This window comes from Salvelinus namaycush, chromosome 23 (assembly GCF_016432855.1).
Source record: "Salvelinus namaycush isolate Seneca chromosome 23, SaNama_1.0, whole genome shotgun sequence".
NCBI lineage: Eukaryota > Metazoa > Chordata > Actinopteri > Salmoniformes > Salmonidae > Salvelinus > Salvelinus namaycush.
Window position 1 is genome coordinate 34848522 of NC_052329.1, and position 18174 is coordinate 34866695.

Consider the following 18174-nt stretch of genomic DNA (forward strand, 5'->3'; position numbering starts at 1 on the left):
ACTAACCATATATTCTTTTTAGGGGGACTGTGTTCTAAATATCCAGCAGCACTTCGTACTCCGCTTATTTCATTGCCCCCAATGCAATACACCAGGGGTGTCAAACTCGTTCCATGGAGGGCCTAGTATCTGCTGGGTTTTAGTCTTTCCTCTCAATTTAGACCTAGACAACCAGGTGAGGGGAGTTACTTACTAATCAGCGACCTTAATTCATCACTCAAGTACAAGGGAGGAGTGAAAACCCGAAGACCCTCAGCCCTGCGTGGAATGAGTTTGACATGTGCAATACGCAGTATATGGAAATCATTTGGTTAAAGAGAAAAAATGATTATTTGTGCTGAGGTTAAAGTTGGGTTGGAGCTACTCAGTAAGGTCTGTAGAATCTATATCTGATGTCATTTTCATGGGAGACTAAGGAGTGTTAAAGCAACATATCCTCAAGCCAACAACATATTTTGCATACTTGTACACACAATACACACCTATACTCTCCCCTCCCCTCTGTTCTCTCTCTTCTCCTCCCTCATTTTCCTCTCTCCGAGTCCTCCCATCCTCTCCACATTCCTCTCCTATTCCTATCTCCCCTCCAGACCTTCAGGCTCCATCACCTCTCCTGTAGAATAATAGAATTTATACAACTGGTGGGTGTAATCCTGAATGCTGATTGGTTAAACCCCCATTCCAGCCAGTGTCTCCACAAGTTGCCACCAGCTAAATCTATGATGTTAAAATGCCTATTTACTCTGTTCCATCTGACTGCACATTGTCTCATCAGCCCAGCCAGGCAATTTATAAACGTTATCTCCACTATAAAAAGCATCTAGACATTATCTCACTTTTTTGTAAACTAACATTTAGTTTTCAACAGCGGAGATTTGTATAAACCTTGCTGTCTGTCTCTCCGATATTTGCAACATTGTTTCAATATTCAAATTTGATCTCCTACTCAGATGGAGATAACCTTAGAACACATCTAAGATATTACGGAGGTGTATCTGGTCGTTCCACCTCTAAAACAAATGACAAAAATGGTCATGCCTTGCCATGTGTAGGTTCAACTACAGTACAACTAGTACAATGCTCTAATCATGTGTTCCTGTAGGATAACATTTCAGAATAAATCAGTAGGACAACTGGTCCCCTTGAGTACCAGTACCAATGCCAGCACAGTCAGTCCAGTCACAATCAGTAAGAAGGTTAGAGACCTCACAAGTCAAATTGCTATTGATAACAGCGACAGAGGAGTTAGTAGTCACTCAGATTGCAACACGTGTAAGGGAATCTCCAGAACAATCTTCTGATAGTCAACACACATGCCACTAATAAATAAAACCCTCCATTCAGGATATTATTATAAGTCATGAACCATGATCACACCACGTATGACTGGTTCAGAGCTTATAGAGTACAGTACTTCCGTCGTGAGGTTAGCTCCTCTGTGGAGGACATAGCTATGAAATAGACTCCTTCATACCTATCACCACTACAATGGTGTAAGACACATTGACGTGTAGTAAAACTACTACAGGTCCCCTTAACACGTCTTGAGGTCGACATCAATTCTTACTGACCTCCAGGCATTGACCTGGAAATGATCTGATGACATCAGACTCATTCTGAATAGGTTGCAGCCTATCCGGATACTTGGTTTCTTTCCCTTGGTATGTGCGCTTGTGGAAGCACAAACGCACACGTACAACGGAACATTTAATAAGGATTTATGCTCGGATCACTTAAGGGTCCGAACAAAATACCAGCCTTCGTGAAGTTGAAAAGTTACTCTTAGGCCTTTTGACTCTACAGCTACAGTACTCACCATTTTCTCCACAGAGGTCCATAGGTCATCGCTGTAGACTGCCCGAAGCTGGTGCCTTAGCTGTAGACTTATCGTGTAGTTATCGACTTAGGATAGTGCCCTAAGCAACACACTGCATATTAGGAACACCTTAGATATGACATTAGACAATGCCATGATAGGGTCATTTTGCCAAGACCTTGGACGTAAATAGAATACAGTCCAATTAGAAGGTGTGATAAGTATATTTTGTATGTCTTTTTTTATGCTTTCATTCCTTTTAGTTTCATTTCCTTTGACACTTTGGAAGTGATAGAGCCATAAACAAGCTCCCCATACAACCATCACTTAGTGCCACAATGCCGCTGATTTGGGAAGAAATGTAATTACAGTTGAAGTCGGAGGTTTACATACACTTAGGTTGGAGTCATTAAAACTTGTTTTTCAACCACTCCACAAATTTCTTGTTAACAAACTATAGATTTGGCTAGTTGGTTAGAACATCTACTTTGTGCATGACACAAGTCATTTTTCCAACAACTGTTTAGTCAGATTATTTCACTTATAATTCACTGTATCACAATTCCGGTGGGTCAGAAGTTTACATACACTAAGTTGACTGTGCCTTTAAACAGCTTGGAAAATTCCAGAAAATTATGTCATGGCTTTAGAAGCGTCTGATAGGCTAATTGACATCATTTGAGTCAATTGGAGGTCTACCTGTGGATGTATTTCAAGGCCTATCTTCAAACTCAGTGCCTCTTTGCTTGACATCATGGGAAAATCAAAAGAAATCAGCCAAGACCTCAGAAAAATAATTGTAGACCTCCACAAGTCTGGTTCGTCCTTGGGAGCAATTTCCAAACGCCTGAAGGTACCACGTTCATCTGTACAAACAATAGTATGCAAGTATAAACACCATGGGACCACACAGCTGTCATACCGCTCAGGAAGGAGACGCGTTCTCTCCTAGAGATGAACGTACTTCTGTGCGAAAAGTGCAAATCAATCCCAGAACAACAGCAAAGGACCTTTTGAAGATGCTGGAGGAAATAGGTACAAAAGTATCTATATCCACAGTAAAATGAGTCCTTGTCTGTGGAACTTGTTCAGTTTATGTCTCAGTCTTGTTATGTGTAAATATTTGTATGAACATGTTAAGTTTGCTGAAAATAAACGCAGTTGACAGTGGGAGGACGTTTCTTTTTTTGCTGAGTTTAGCTGGAGCAATGGTCAGGTAACTTCAGATAGTCACACAGCTTTTACTTTGAAAACAGCTAGCACAAGAAACTTGTTGCTGCTCCGCAACATCTCTGTTCATTAATTCAATCTTGTGGACAACATAAGAAACATTTATTCATGCAGTTTAAATTATTATGCGTCTTAGCTGTTTAAATTCGGATATTGATTTAACGAGCCGTACACGGATCTGGGATAATTCGAAGATTGAATTAGGGCTCGCCAACTGCTCCTGTACATAGCCCATCTGTAAATAGCCCATCTGTAAATAGCCCATCCAACTACCTCATCCCCATACTGTATTTATTTATTTATCTTGCTTCTTTGCACCCCAGTATCTCTACTTGCACATGCATATATATACAGTGGGGAGAAGAAGTATTTGGTACAGAAACCCTTGTTTGCAATTACAGAGATCATACGTTTCCTGTAGTTCTTGACCAGGTTTGCACACACTGCAGTAGGGATTTTGGCCCACTCCTCCATACAGACCTTTTCCAGATCCTTCTGGTTTCGGGGCTGTCGCTGGGCAATACGGACTTTCAGCTCCCTCCAAAGATTTTCTATTGGGTTCAGGTCTGGAGACTGGCTAGGCCACTCCAGGACCTTGAGATGCTTCTTACGGAGCCACTCCTTAGTTGCCCTGGCTGTGTGTTTCGGGTCGTTGTCATGCTGGAAGACCCAGCCACGGCCCATCTTCAATGCTCTTACTGAGGGAAGGAGGTTGTTGGCCAAGATCTCGCGATACATGGCCCCATTCATCCTCCCCTCAATACGGTGCAGTCGTCCTGTCCCCTTTGCAGAAAAGCATCCCCAAAGAATGATGTTTCCACCTCCATGCTTCACGGTTGGGATGGTGTTCTTGGGGTTGTACTCATCCTTCTTCTTCCTCCAAACACGGCGAGTGGAATTTAGACCAAAAAGCTCTATTTTTGTCTCATCAGACCACATGACCTTCTCCCATTCCTCCTCTGGATCATCCAGATGGTCATTGGCAAACTTCAGACGGGCCTGGACATGCGCTGGCTTGAGCAGGGGGACCTTGCGTGCGCTGCAGGATTTTAATCCATGACGGCGTAGTGTGTTACTAATGGTTTTCTTTGAGACTGTGGTCCCAGCTCTATTCAGGTCATTGACCAGGTCCTGCCGTGTAGTTCTGGGCTGATCCCTCACCTTCCTCATGATCGTTGATGCCCCACGAGGTGAGATCTTGCATGGAGCCCCAGACCGAGGGTGATTGACCGTCATCTTGAACTTCTTCCATTTTCTAATAATTGCGCCAACAGTTGTTGCCTTCTCACCAAGCTGCTTGCCTATTGTCCTGTAGCCCATCCCAGCCTTGTGCAGGTCTGCAATTTTATCCCTGATGTCCTACACAGCTCTCTGGTCTTGGCCATTGTGGAGAGGTTGGGGTCTGTTTGATTGAGTGTGTGGACAGGTGTCTTTTTATACAGGTAACGAGTTCAAACAGGTGCAGTTAATACAGGTAATGAGTGAAGAACAGGAGGGCTTCTTAAAGAAAAACTAACAGGTCTGTGAGAGCCGGAATTCTTACTGGTTGGTAGGTGATCAAATACTTATGTCATGCAATAAAATGCAAATTAATTACTTAAAAATCATACAATGTGATTTTCTGGATTTTTGTTTTAGATTCCGTCTCTCACAGTTGAAGTGTACCTATGATAAAAATTACAGACCTCTACATGCTTTGTAAGTAGGGAAACCTGCAAAATCGGCAGTGTATCAAATACTTCTTCTCCCCACTGTATATGTGTGCTATATTGTAATTACTTCGCCACCATGGCCTATTTATTGCCTTACCTCCCTTATCCTACCTCAGTTGCACATACTGTATATAGACTTTTTCTACTGTATTATTGACTGTATGTTTGTTTATTCCATGTGTAACTCTGTGTTGTTGTATTTGTTGAACTGCTTTGCTTTATCTTGGCCAGGTCGCATTTGCAAATGAGAACTTGTTCTCAATTAGCCTACCTGGTTAAATAAAGGTGAAATAAAAATAAAATAAAAATTGTGGTCCTAAAAAACGGAAATGAGTTACCTCTGGATTATTCAGCCATTCTGAAGGGGAAATTAATGGGGTTTGGGGATAGGCTTAGGTGATCTTATACGTGTTGTTCTATGAGATGATATCAGACAGTTAACATGACCTTTATGAATGATAAAGCCTTTATGTGCTTGTTTTGATTACATAAATGCAGGCTTAGGCGATCTTATAGATTTTATTCTATGATTTGTCAGTTTGCTTTATGTCCATTGTTGGAATGAGACCAAGGTGCAGCGTGGTAAGCGTACATTTTTCTTTATTTTGATGAACACCAAAAAAACACCAAAAGATAAACGAACGTAACGTTCTGCAGGCTACACAGTAACTGTACAAAAACAAGATCCCAACGATAGACATCTGCCTCTGATTGGGAACCATACCCGGCCAACAAAGAAATAGAGAACATAGAATGCCCACCCAAAATCACACCCTGACCTAACCAAATAGAGAAATAAAAAGGCTCTCTAAGGTCAGGGCGTGACACAGTTAACATCAATCAATCAAGTTTATTTTATATAGCCCTTCGTACATCAGCTAATATCTCGAAGTGCTGTACAGAAACCCAGCCTAAAACCCCAAACAGCAAGCAATGCAGGTGTAGAAGCACGGTGGCTAGGAAAAACTCCCTAGAAAGGCCAAAACCTAGGAAGAAACCTAGAGAGGAACCAGGCTATGAGGGGTGGCCAGTCCTCTTCTGGCTGTGCCGGGTGGAGATTATAACAGAACTATGCCAAGATGTTCAAAATGTTCATAAGTGACATGTAACGGCTGTCGTAGTCGTTCTCCTCCTCAGACGAGGAGGAGCATGGATCGGACCAAGATGCGGATTGGTAAGTATTCATATTTTAATAGGAAAACAACAAACACTACAAAATACAACAACCAACAAACGTGACTAACCTGAAACAGTCCTGTGTGGCCCAAACACTGACACAGGAACAAACACCCACAAAACAAGTGAAACCCAGGCTGCCTTAGTATGATTCTCAATCAGGGACAACGATTCACAGCTGTCTCTGATTGAGAATCATACCAGGCCGAACACAAAATCCCAACATAGAAAATCAAACCTAGACCAACCCACCCAACTCACGCCCTGACCAACTAAAACAAATACATGACAAAGGAAAACAGGTCAGGAACGTGACAGAACCCCCCCCTTAAGGTGCGAACTCCGGGCGCACCAGCACAAAGTCTAGGGGAGGGTCTGGGTGGGCGTCTGTCCACGGTGGCGGCTCTGGCGCTGGTCGTGGTCCCCACCCCACCATAGTCAACCCCCGCTTCCGTGGCCTCCTCCCAATATTCACCCTCCATGTCAATCCCACTATTCCAAAGGGCAGTAACAGACTGAGGGGTAGCACCTGACTGAGGGGTAGCACCTGACCGAGGGGTAGCACCTGACTAAGGGGCAGCACCGGACTAAGGGGCAGCACCAGGATAAGGGGCAGCACCAGGATAAGGGGCAGCACCAGGATAAGGGGCAGCACCAGGATAAGGGGCAGCTCCGGACTGAGGGACGGCAGCTAATACTGAGGGACGGATCCTGGCTGGATGACTCTGGCGGATCCTGGCTGGCGGAAGGCTCTGGCGGATCCTGGCTGGCGGAAGGCTCTGGCGGGTCCTGGCTGGCGGAAGGCTCTGGCGGATCCTGGCTGGCGGAAGGCTCTGGCGGATCCTGGCTGGCGGAAGGCTCTGGCGGATCCTGGCTGGCGGAAGGCTCTGGCGGATCCTGGCTGGCGGAAGGCTCTGGCGGATCCTGGCTGGCGGAAGGCTCTGGCTGGTCCTGGCTGGACGGCTCTGGCTGGTCCTGGCTGGACGGCTCTGGCTGGTCCTGGCTGGACGGCTCTGGCAGCTCCTGACTGGCTGGCGGCTCTGGCAGCTCCTGACTGGCTGGCGGCTCTGGCAGCTCCTGACTGGCTGGCGGCTCTGGCAGCTCCTGACTGGCTGGCGGCTCTGGCAGCTCCTGACTGGCTGGCGGCTCTGGCAGCTCCTGACTGGCTGGCGGCTCTGGCAGCTCCTGACTGGCTGGCGGCTCTGGCAGCTCCTGACTGGCTGGCGGCTCTGGCAGCTCCTGACTGACGGACGGCTCTAGCGGCTCCTGACTGACGGACGGCTCTAATGGCTCGGGACAGACGGGCGGCTCTAATGGCTCGTGGCAGACGGATGACTCAGATGGCGCTGGGCAGACAGATGGCTCAAATGGCGCTAGGCAGACAGATGGCTCAGACGGCGCTGGGCAGACGGATGGCTCAGATGGCGCTGGGCAGACGGATGGCTCAGACGGCGCTGGGCAGACGGATGGCTCAGACGGCGCTGGGCAGGCAGGCAGCTCAGACGGCGCTGGGCAGGCAGGCAGCTCTGACCCGCTGAGGCGCACAGTAGGCCTGGTGCGTGGTGCCGGAACTGGTGGTACCGGACTGGAGACACGCACCTCAAGGCTAGTGCGGGGAGCAGGAACAGGGCACACTGGACTCTCGATGCGCACTATAGGCCTGGTGCGTGGTACCGGCACTGGTGGTACCGGGCTGAGGGCACGCACCTCAGGGCGAGTGCGGGGAGAAGGAACAGTGCGTACAGGGCTCTGAGGACGCACAGGAGGTTTGGTGCGTGGTGCCGGAACTGGAGGCACTGGGCTGGAGACACGCACCACAGGGAGAGTGCGTGGAGGAGGAACAGGGCTCTGGAAACGCACTGGAAGCCTGGTGCGTGGTGTCGGCACTGATGGTACAGGGCTGGGGTGGGAAGGTGGCGCCGGATATACCGGACCGTGAAGGAGGACACGCGCTCTTGAGCACCGAGCCTCCCCAACCCTACCAGGTTGAATGGACCCCGTAGCCCTGCCAGTGCGGCGAGGTGGAATAGCCCGCACTGGGCTATGCAGGCGAACCGGGGACACCACCTGTAAGGCTGGTGCCATGTACGCCGGCCCGAGGAGACGTACTGGAGGCCAGATATGTTGGGCCGGCTTCATGGCACCCGGCTCGATGCCCAACCTAGCCCTACCAGTGCGGCAAGGTGGAATAGCCCGCACTGGGCTAAGCACGCGTACTGGGGACACCGTGCGCTCCATCGCATAACACGGTGTCTGACCAGTACGACGCCCTCTCACTCCACGGTTAGCCTGGGAAGTGGGCGCAGGTCTCCTACCTGCCCTCGGCCCACTACCTCTTAGCCCCCCCCCAAGAAATTTTTGGGTGAGCCTCTCGGGCTTCCAACCGCTCTGCCTTGCTTTCGCCTCGTAATACCTCCTCTCCGCTTTCGCTGCCTCCAGCTCCGCTTTGGGGCGGCGACACTCCTCTGGCTCTGCCCAGGGTCCTTTCCCGTCTAGGCTTTCCTCCCAAGTCCATTCCTCTTTTCCCCATTGCTGTTGTTCTTGCCTTCCTTCTCCAATCCGCTTGGTCCTGTTATGGTGGGTGTTTCTGTAACGGCTGTCGTAGTCGTTCTCCTCCTCAGACGAGGAGGAGCATGGATCGGACCAAGATGCGGATTGGTAAGTATTCATATTTTAATAGGAAAACAACAAACACTACAAAATACAACAACCAACAAACGTGACTAACCTGAAACAGTCCTGTGTGGCCCAAACACTGACACAGGAACAAACACCCACAAAACACAAGTGAAACCCAGGCTGCCTTAGTATGATTCTCAATCAGGGACAACGATTCACAGCTGTCTCTGATTGAGAATCATACCAGGCCGAACACAAAATCCCAACATAGAAAATCAAACCTAGATCAACCCACCCAACTCACGCCCTGACCAACTAAAACAAATACATGACAAAGGAAAACAGGTCAGGAACGTGACAGAACCCCCCCCCCTTAAGGTGCGAACTCCGGGCGCACCAGCACAAAGTCTAGGGGAGGGTCTGGGTGGGCGTCTGTCCACGGTGGCGGCTCTGGCGCTGGTCGTGGTCCCCACCCCACCATAGTCAACCCCCGCTTCCGTGGCCTCCTCCCAATATTCACCCTCCATGTCAATCCCACTATTCCAAAGGGCAGTAACAGACTGAGGGGTAGCACCTGACTGAGGGGTAGCACCTGACCGAGGGGTAGCACCTGACTAAGGGGCAGCACCGGACTAAGGGGCAGCACCAGGATAAGGGGCAGCACCAGGATAAGGGGCAGCTCCGGACTGAGGGACGGCAGCTAATACTGAGGGACGGATCCTGGCTGGATGACTCTGGCGGATCCTGGCTGGCGGAAGGCTCTGGCGGGTCCTGGCTGGCGGAAGGCTCTGGCGGAAGGCTCTGGCGGATCCTGGCTGGCGGAAGGCTCTGGCGGATCCTGGCTGGCGGAAGGCTCTGGCGGATCCTGGCTGGCGGAAGGCTCTGGCGGATCCTGGCTGGCGGAAGGCTCTGGCGGATCCTGGCTGGCGGAAGGCTCTGGCGGATCCTGGCTGGCGGAAGGCTCTGGCTGGTCCTGGCTGGACGGCTCTGGCTGGTCCTGGCTGGACGGCTCTGGCTGGTCCTGGCTGGACGGCTCTGGCTGGTCCTGGCTGGACGGCTCTGGCTGGTCCTGGCTGGACGGCTCTGGCAGCTCCTGACTGGCTGGCGGCTCTGGCAGCTCCTGACTGGCTGGCGGCTCTGGCAGCTCCTGACTGGCTGGCGTCTCTGGCAGCTCCTGACTGGCTGGCGTCTCTGGCAGCTCCTGACTGGCTGGCGTCTCTGGCAGCTCCTGACTGGCTGGCGTCTCTGGCAGCTCCTGACTGGCTGGCGGCTCTGGCAGCTCCTGACTGGCTGGCGGCTCTGGCAGCTCCTGACTGACGGACGGCTCTAGCGGCTCCTGACTGACGGACGGCTCTAATGGCTCGGGACAGACGGGCGGCTCTAATGGCTCGTGGCAGACGGATGACTCAGATGGCGCTGGGCAGACAGATGGCTCAGACGGCGCTGGGCAGACGGATGGCTCAGATGGCGCTGGGCAGACGGATGGCTCAGACGGCGCTGGGCAGACGGATGGCTCAGACGGCGCTGGGCAGGCAGGCAGCTCAGACGGCGCTGGGCAGGCAGGCAGCTCTGACCCGCTGAGGCGCACAGTAGGCCTGGTGCGTGGTGCCGGAACTGGTGGTACCGGACTGGAGACACGCACCTCAAGGCTAGTGCGGGGAGCAGGAACAGGGCACACTGGACTCTCGATGCGCACTATAGGCCTGGTGCGTGGTACCGGCACTGGTGGTACCGGGCTGAGGGCACGCACCTCAGGGCGAGTGCGGGGAGAAGGAACAGTGAGTACAGGGCTCTGAGGACGCACAGGAGGTTTGGTGCGTGGTGCCGGAACTGGAGGCACTGGGCTGGAGACACGCACCACAGGGAGAGTGCGTGGAGGAGGAACAGGGCTCTGGAAACGCACTGGAAGCCTGGTGCGTGGTGTCGGCACTGATGGTACAGGGCTGGGGTGGGAAGGTGGCGCCGGATATACCGGACCGTGAAGGAGGACACGCGCTCTTGAGCACCGAGCCTCCCCAACCCTACCAGGTTGAATGGACCCCGTAGCCCTGCCAGTGCGGCGAGGTGGAATAGCCCGCACTGGGCTATGCAGGCGAACCGGGGACACCACCTGTAAGGCTGGTGCCATGTACGCCGGCCCGAGGAGACGTACTGGAGGCCAGATATGTTGGGCCGGCTTCATGGCACCCGGCTCGATGCCCAACCTAGCCCTACCAGTGCGGCAAGGTGGAATAGCCCGCACTGGGCTAAGCATGCGTACTGGGGACACCGTGCGCTCCATCGCATAACACGGTGTCTGACCAGTACGACGCCCTCTCACTCCACGGTTAGCCTGGGAAGTGGGCGCAGGTCTCCTACCTGCCCTCGGCCCACTACCTCTTAGCCCCCCCCCCAAGAAATTTTTGGGTGAGCCTCTCGGGCTTCCAACCGCTCTGCCTTGCTTTCGCCTCGTAATACCTCCTCTCCGCTTTCGCTGCCTCCAGCTCCGCTTTGGGGCGGCGACACTCCTCTGGCTCTGCCCAGGGTCCTTTTCCGTCTAGGCTTTCCTCCCAAGTCCATTCCTCTTTTCCCCATTGCTGTTGTTCTTGCCTTCCTTCTCCAATCCGCTTGGTCCTGTTATGGTGGGTGTTTCTGTAACGGCTGTCGTAGTCGTTCTCCTCCTCAGACGAGGAGGAGCATGGATCGGACCAAGATGCGGATTGGTAAGTATTCATATTTTAATAGGAAAACAACAAACACTACAAAATACAACAACCAACAAACGTGACTAACCTGAAACAGTCCTGTGTGGCCCAAACACTGACACAGGAACAAACACCCACAAAACACAAGTGAAACCCAGGCTGCCTTAGTATGATTCTCAATCAGGGACAACGATTCACAGCTGTCTCTGATTGAGAATCATACCAGGCCGAACACAAAATCCCAACATAGAAAATCAAACCTAGACCAACCCACCCAACTCACGCCCTGACCAACTAAAACAAATACATGACAAAGGAAAACAGGTCAGGAACGTGACATGACAAGCATGGTCAAATAATAATCATGAATAATTTTCAGTTGGCTTTTCATAGCCGATCATTAAGAGTTGAAAACAGCAGGTCTGGGACAGGTGGCGGTTCCATAACCGCAGGCAGAACAGTTGAAACTGGAATAGCAGCAAGGCCAGGTGGACTGGGGACAGCAAGGAGTCAACATGCCCGGTAGTCCTGACGTATGGTCCTAGGGCTCAGGTTCTCCGAGAGAGAGAAAGAAAGAGAGAACGAGAGAATTAGAGAGAGCATACTTAAATTCACACAGGACACTGGATAAGACAGGAGAAGTACTCCAGGTATAACCAACTGACCCTAGCCCCCCGACACATAAACTACTGCAGCATAAATACTGGAGGCTGAGACAGGAGCGGTCAGGAGACACTGTGGCCCCATCCGAAGATACCCCCGGACAGGGCCAAACAGGAAGGATATAACCCCACCCACTTTGCCAAAGCACAGCCCCCGCACCACTAGAGGGATATCTTCAACCACCAACTTACAATCCTGAGACAAGGCCGAGTATAGCCCACAAAGATCTCCACCACAGCACAAACCAAGGGGGGGCGCCAACCCAGACAGGAAGATCACGTCAGTAACTCAACCCACTCAAGTGACGCACCCCTCCTAGGGACGGCATGAAAGAGCACCAGTAAGCCAGTGACTCAGCCCCTGTAATAGGGTTAGAGGCAGAGAATCCCAGTGGAGAGAGGGGAACCGGCCAGGCAGAGACAGCAAGGGCGGTTCGTTGCTCCAGAGCCTTTCCGTTCACCTTCACACTCCTGGGCCAGACTACACTCAATCATATGACCTACTGAAGAGATAAGTCTTTAGTAAAGACTTAAAGGTTGAGACCGAGTCTGCGTCTCTCACATGGGTAGGCAGACCGTTCCATAAAAATGGAGATCTATAGGAGAAAGCCCTGCCTCCCGCTGTTTGCTTAGAAATTCTAGGGACAATTAGGAGGCCTGCGTCTTGTGACCGTAGCGTACGTATAGGTATGTACGGCAGGACCAACTCGGAAAGATAGGTAGGAGCAAGCCCATGTAACGCTTTATAGGTTAACAGTAAAACCTTGAAATCAGCCCTTGCCTTAACAGGAATCCAGTGTAGGGAAGCTAGCACTGGAGTAATATGATCAAATTTCTTGGTTCTAGTCAGGATTCTAGCAGCCGTATTTAGCACTAACTGAAGTTTATTTAGTGCTTTATCCGGGTAGCCGGAAAGTAGAGCATTGCAGTAGTCTAACCTAGAAGTAACAAATGCATGGATTAATTTTTCTGCATCATTTTTGGACAGAAAATTTCTGATTTTTGCAATGTTACGTAGATGGAAAAAAGCTGTCCTTGAAACAGTCTTGATATGTTCGTCAAAAGAGAGATCAGGGTCAAGAGTAACGCCGAGGTCCTTCACAGTTTTATTTGAGACGACTTTACAACCATCAAGATTAATTGTCAGATTTAACAGAAGATCTCATTGTTTCTTGGGACCTAGAACAAGCATCTCTGTTTTGTCCGAGTTTAAAAATAGAAAGTTTTCAGCCATCCACTTCCTTATGTCTGAAACACAGGCTTCTATCGAGGGCAATTTTGGGGCTTCACCATGTTTCATTGAAATGTAAAGCTGTGTGTCATCCGCATAGCAGTGAAAGTTAACATTATGTTTTCGAATAACATCCCCAAGAGGTAAAATATATAGTGAAAACAATAGTGGTCCTAAAACGGAACCTTGAGGAACACCGAAATGTACAGTTGATTTGTCAGAGGACAAACCATTCACAGAGACAAACTGATATCTTTCCGACAGGTAAGATCTAAACCAGGCCAGAACTTGTCTGTGTAGACCAATTTGGGTTTCCAGTCTCTCCAAAAGAATGTGGTGATTGATGGTGTCAAAGGCAGCACTAAGGTCTAGTAGCACGAGGACAGATGCAGAGCCTCGGTCTGACGCCATTAAAAGGTAATGTCATTTACCACCTTCACAAGTGCAGTCTCAGTGCTATGATGGGGTCTAAAACCAGACTGAAGCATTTCGTATACATTGTTTGTCTTCAGGAAGGCAGTGAGTTGCTGCGCAACAGCTTTTTCTAAAATTTTTGAGAGGAATGGAAGATTCGATATAGGCCGATAGTTTTTTATATTTTCCGGGTCAAGGTTTGGCTTTTTCAAGAGAGGCTTTATTACTGCCACTTTTAGTGAGTTTGGTACACATCCGGTGGATAGAGAGCCGTTTGTTATGTTCAACATAGGAGGGCCAAGCACAGGAAGCAGCTCTTTCAGTAGTTTAGTAGGAATAGGATCCAGTATGCAGCTTGAAGGTTTAGAGGCCATGATTATTTTCATCATTGTGTCAAGAGATATAGTACTAAAACACTTAAGTGTCTCTCCCGATCCCAGGCCCTGGCAGAGCTGTGCAGATCCAGGACAGCTAAGCCCTGGAGGAATACGCAGATTCAAAGAGGAGTCCGTAATTTGCTTTCTAATGGTCATGATCTTTTCCTCAAAGAAGTTCATGAATTTATTACTGCTGAAGTGAAAGCCATCCTCTCTTGGGGAATGCTGCTTTTTAGTTAGCTTTGCAACAGTATCAAAAATAAATTTTGGGTTGTTCTTATTTTCCTCGATTAAGTTGGAAAAGTAGGATGATCGAGCAGCAGTGAGGGCTCTTCGGTACTGCACGGTACTGTCTTTCCAAGCTAGTCGGAAGACTTCCAGTTTGGTGTGGCGCCATTTCCGTTCCAATTTTCTGGAAGCTCGCTTCAAAGCTCGGGTATTTTCTGTATACCAGGGAGCTCGTTTCTTATGACAAATGTTTTTCGTTTTTAGGGGTGCAACTGCATCTAGGGTATAGCGCAAGGTTAAATTGAGTTCCTCAGTTAGGTGGTTAACTGATGTTTGTCCTCTGACGTCCTTGGGTAGGCAGAAGGAGTCTGGAAGGGCATCAAGGAATTTTTGTGTTGTCTGAGAATTTATAGCACGACTTTTGATGCTCCTTGGTTGGGGTCTGAGCAGATTATTTGTTGCGATTGCAAACGTAATAAAATGGTGGTCCGATAGTCCAGGATTATGTGGAAAAACATTCAGATCTACAACATTTATTCCATGGGACAAAACTAGGTCCAGAGTATGACTGTGGCAGTGAGTAGGTCCAGAGACATGTTGGACAAAACCCACTGAGTCGATGATGGCTCCGAAAGACTTTTGGAGTGGGTCTGTGGACTTCTCCATATGAATATTAAAATCACCAAAAATTAGAATATGATCTGCTATGACTACAATGTCTGATAGGAATTCAGGGAACTCAGAGAGGAACGCTGTATATGGCCCAGGAGGCCTGTAAACAGTAGCTATAAAAAGTGAATGAGTAGGCTGCATAGATTTCATGACTAGAAGCTCAAAAGACGAAAACGTCTTTTTTTTTTTTGTAAATTGAAATTTGCTATCGTAAATGTTAGCAACACCTCCGCCTTTGCGGGATGCACGGGGGATATGGTCACTAATGTAACCAGGAGGTGAGGCCTCATTTAACACAGTAAATTCATCAGGCTTAAGCCATGTTTCAGTCAGGCCAATGACATCAAGATTATGATCAGTGATTAGTTCATTGACTATGACTGCCTTTGAAGTGAGGGATCTAACATTAAGTAACCCTATTTTGAGATGTGAGGTATCACGATCTCTTTCAATAATGGCAGGAATGGAGGAGGTCTTTATCCTAATGAGATTGCTAAGGCGAACACCGCCATGTTTAGTTTTGCCCAACCTAGGTCGAGGCACAGACACAGTCTCAATGGGGATGGCTGAGCTGACTACACTGACTGTGCTATTGGCAGACTCCACTAAGCTGGCAGGTTGGCTAACAGCCTGCTGCCTGGCCTGCACCCTATTTCATTGTGGAGCTAGAGGAGTTAGAGCCCTATCTATGTTAGTAGATAAGATGAGAGCACCCCTCCAGCTAGGATGGAGTCCGTCACTCCTCAGCAGGCCAGGCTTGGTCCTGTTTGTGGGTGAGTCCCAGAAAGAGGGCCAATTATCTACAAATTCTATCTTTTGGGAGGGCAGAAAACAGTTTTCAACCAGCGATTGAGTTGTGAGACTCTGCTGTAGAGCTCGTCACTCCCCCTAACTGGGAGGGGGCCAGAGACAATTACTCGATGCCGACATCTTTCTAGCTGATTTACACGCTGAAGCTATGTTGCACTTGGTGACCTCTGACTATTTCATCCTAACATCGTTGGTGCCGACGTGGATAACAATATCTCTATACTCTCTACACTCGCCAGATTTAGCTTTAGCCAGCACCATCTTTAGATTAGCCTTAACGTCGGTAGCCCTGCCCCCTGGTAAACAGTGTATGATCGCCTGGTGATTCGTTTTAAGTCTAATACTGCGGGTAATGGAGTCGCCAATGACTAGGGTTTTCAATTTGTCAGAGCTAATGGTTGGAGCCTTCGGCGTCTCAGACCCCGTAGCGGGAGGAGTAGAGACAAGAGAAGACTCAGACTCAGACTCCGACTCGCTACATAATGGGGAAAACCGGTTGAAAGTTTCTGTCGGCTGAATGAGCGACACCAGTTGAGCATTCCAACAGCATTTCCCTCCAGAAGCCATGAGAAAGTTGTCCGGCTGCGGGGACTGTGCGGGGGGGGTTTATACTAACGTTAGTATCTGTACTTACTGGTGGCACAGACGCTGTTTCTTCCTTTCCTACACTGAAATTACCCTTGCCTAACGATTGCGTCTGAAGCTGGGCTTGCAGCACAGCTATCCTCGCCGTAAGGCGATCGTTCTCCTGTATATTATGAGTACAGCGACTGCAATTAGAAGGCATCATGTTAATGTTACTACTTAGCTTCGGCTGTTGAAGGTGCTGACGAACCATGTCCAGATAAAGCGTCCGGAGTGAAAAAGTTGAATGAGGGAAAAAAGTTGCGATGGAAAAACTAAAAATATAAACGGTAATTAAAAAAATAAAAAAAAATAACGTAAAGTTGTCAGCTAGCAAAGTAAAGTTGGCAACAAAACGCACAGCAACAAAACGCACAGCAACACGTCTGCAAATTCAAGAGTGTGCACAGCTGTGATCTGATCAGCCAATAACATGACCTTTATGAATGATGAAGCCTTTATGTGCTTGTTTAATTACATAAATGCTTCAAAATCCACAAAAAGTTACGTTAGCTGATGAATATTATCTCATAGGACAAAACTTAAGATCTCCTAAGCCTGTGTTTACTATATTTAAGGTGTTTATCCAAAAATCTTCTTCTTTTTTTTAAACATTCATTTCCCCATAGGCTTTGGCCAATGAGCCATGGCTGAGTTTGTGCCTACAAAAATACACCATTACTATTGCTCTGCTAGGTTAATTAAACTGCCTTTTTCGTCAGCATGCAAGGCTAGCAAATGACCACCCGTAAATAGTATGGGTGGTCATTTGATTAGTTGTTCAGCAGTCTTATGGCTTGGGGGTAAAAGCTGTTAAGGAGCCTTTTGGTCCTAGACTTGGCGCTCCGGTACCGCTTGCCATGTGGTAGCAGAAAGAACAGTCTATGACTTGGGTGACTGGAGTCTTTGACAATTTTTTGGGCCTTCCTCTGACACCGCCTAGTATATAGGTCCTGGATGTCAGGAAGCTTGGCCCCAGTGATGTAATGGGCCGTACACACTACCCTCTGTCGCGCCTCATGGTCAGATGCTGAGCAGTTGCCATACCAGGCGGTGATGCAACCGGTCAGGATGCTCTCGATGGTGCAGCTGTAGAACTTTATCCCATTATCCCAGCCGCTAAATTGAGCAGTACAAGCGACACCTTTCACCCCTGAATCGAGGAACGTTTTGAAGCCATATCCCTCATTCGCCACCCTGGCGCAAACATTTAGCATCGTTATGACTTGAAGGGAGGATTTGTAACTTCTTGCTGAACCTCAAGTCAAGACATATTAGCTAGATTGGGGTGTGATGTTGTTGTGAAAAATATGAGAACAATTGTATTCCATTCTCCCAGCAGCAGGAAATTATGCTGGCAGCACAAACATGATTGTTCGGAAGGTCTGGAGGAGAAGAGAGAAGTTTCTGTGTTTCTGTAAGAACAAAGACCTTGGGGAAAAAATATATTTTTAGCTTTTATATTTTGTATTATTTATAACAGCATTTCTTTTGAAGATTTACACAAATACTGTTATGTTAAAAACTATTATGTATATTTAATGAAACACACTTTATATGTTATTGGAATTACTCAATAGATTCTGTAGAATATAAATGGTCTCTTGTGCTGGGCAACTGGTTAAATACGGAGTGCTGGTGACTCCTTACTCCACCCACCCCATTCATTGCAATGCAATCCAATACACCGTATACAAAATACATATGGCCATAAAGAAAAATACTTGACTACATGTTTCAGCTAGAGGGGGTGGAAATTATTCAGTAAGGTCTCTACTAACCAAATGTTTAGTTTTTTAGGGGAACTGTGTCATAAATATCCAGCAGCACTCCGTACTCCGCCTATTCCATTGCCCCCAATGCAAAACACTATATATGAAATAAAAATTGGGTTATAGAGAAAAAAACATTCTTTGTGC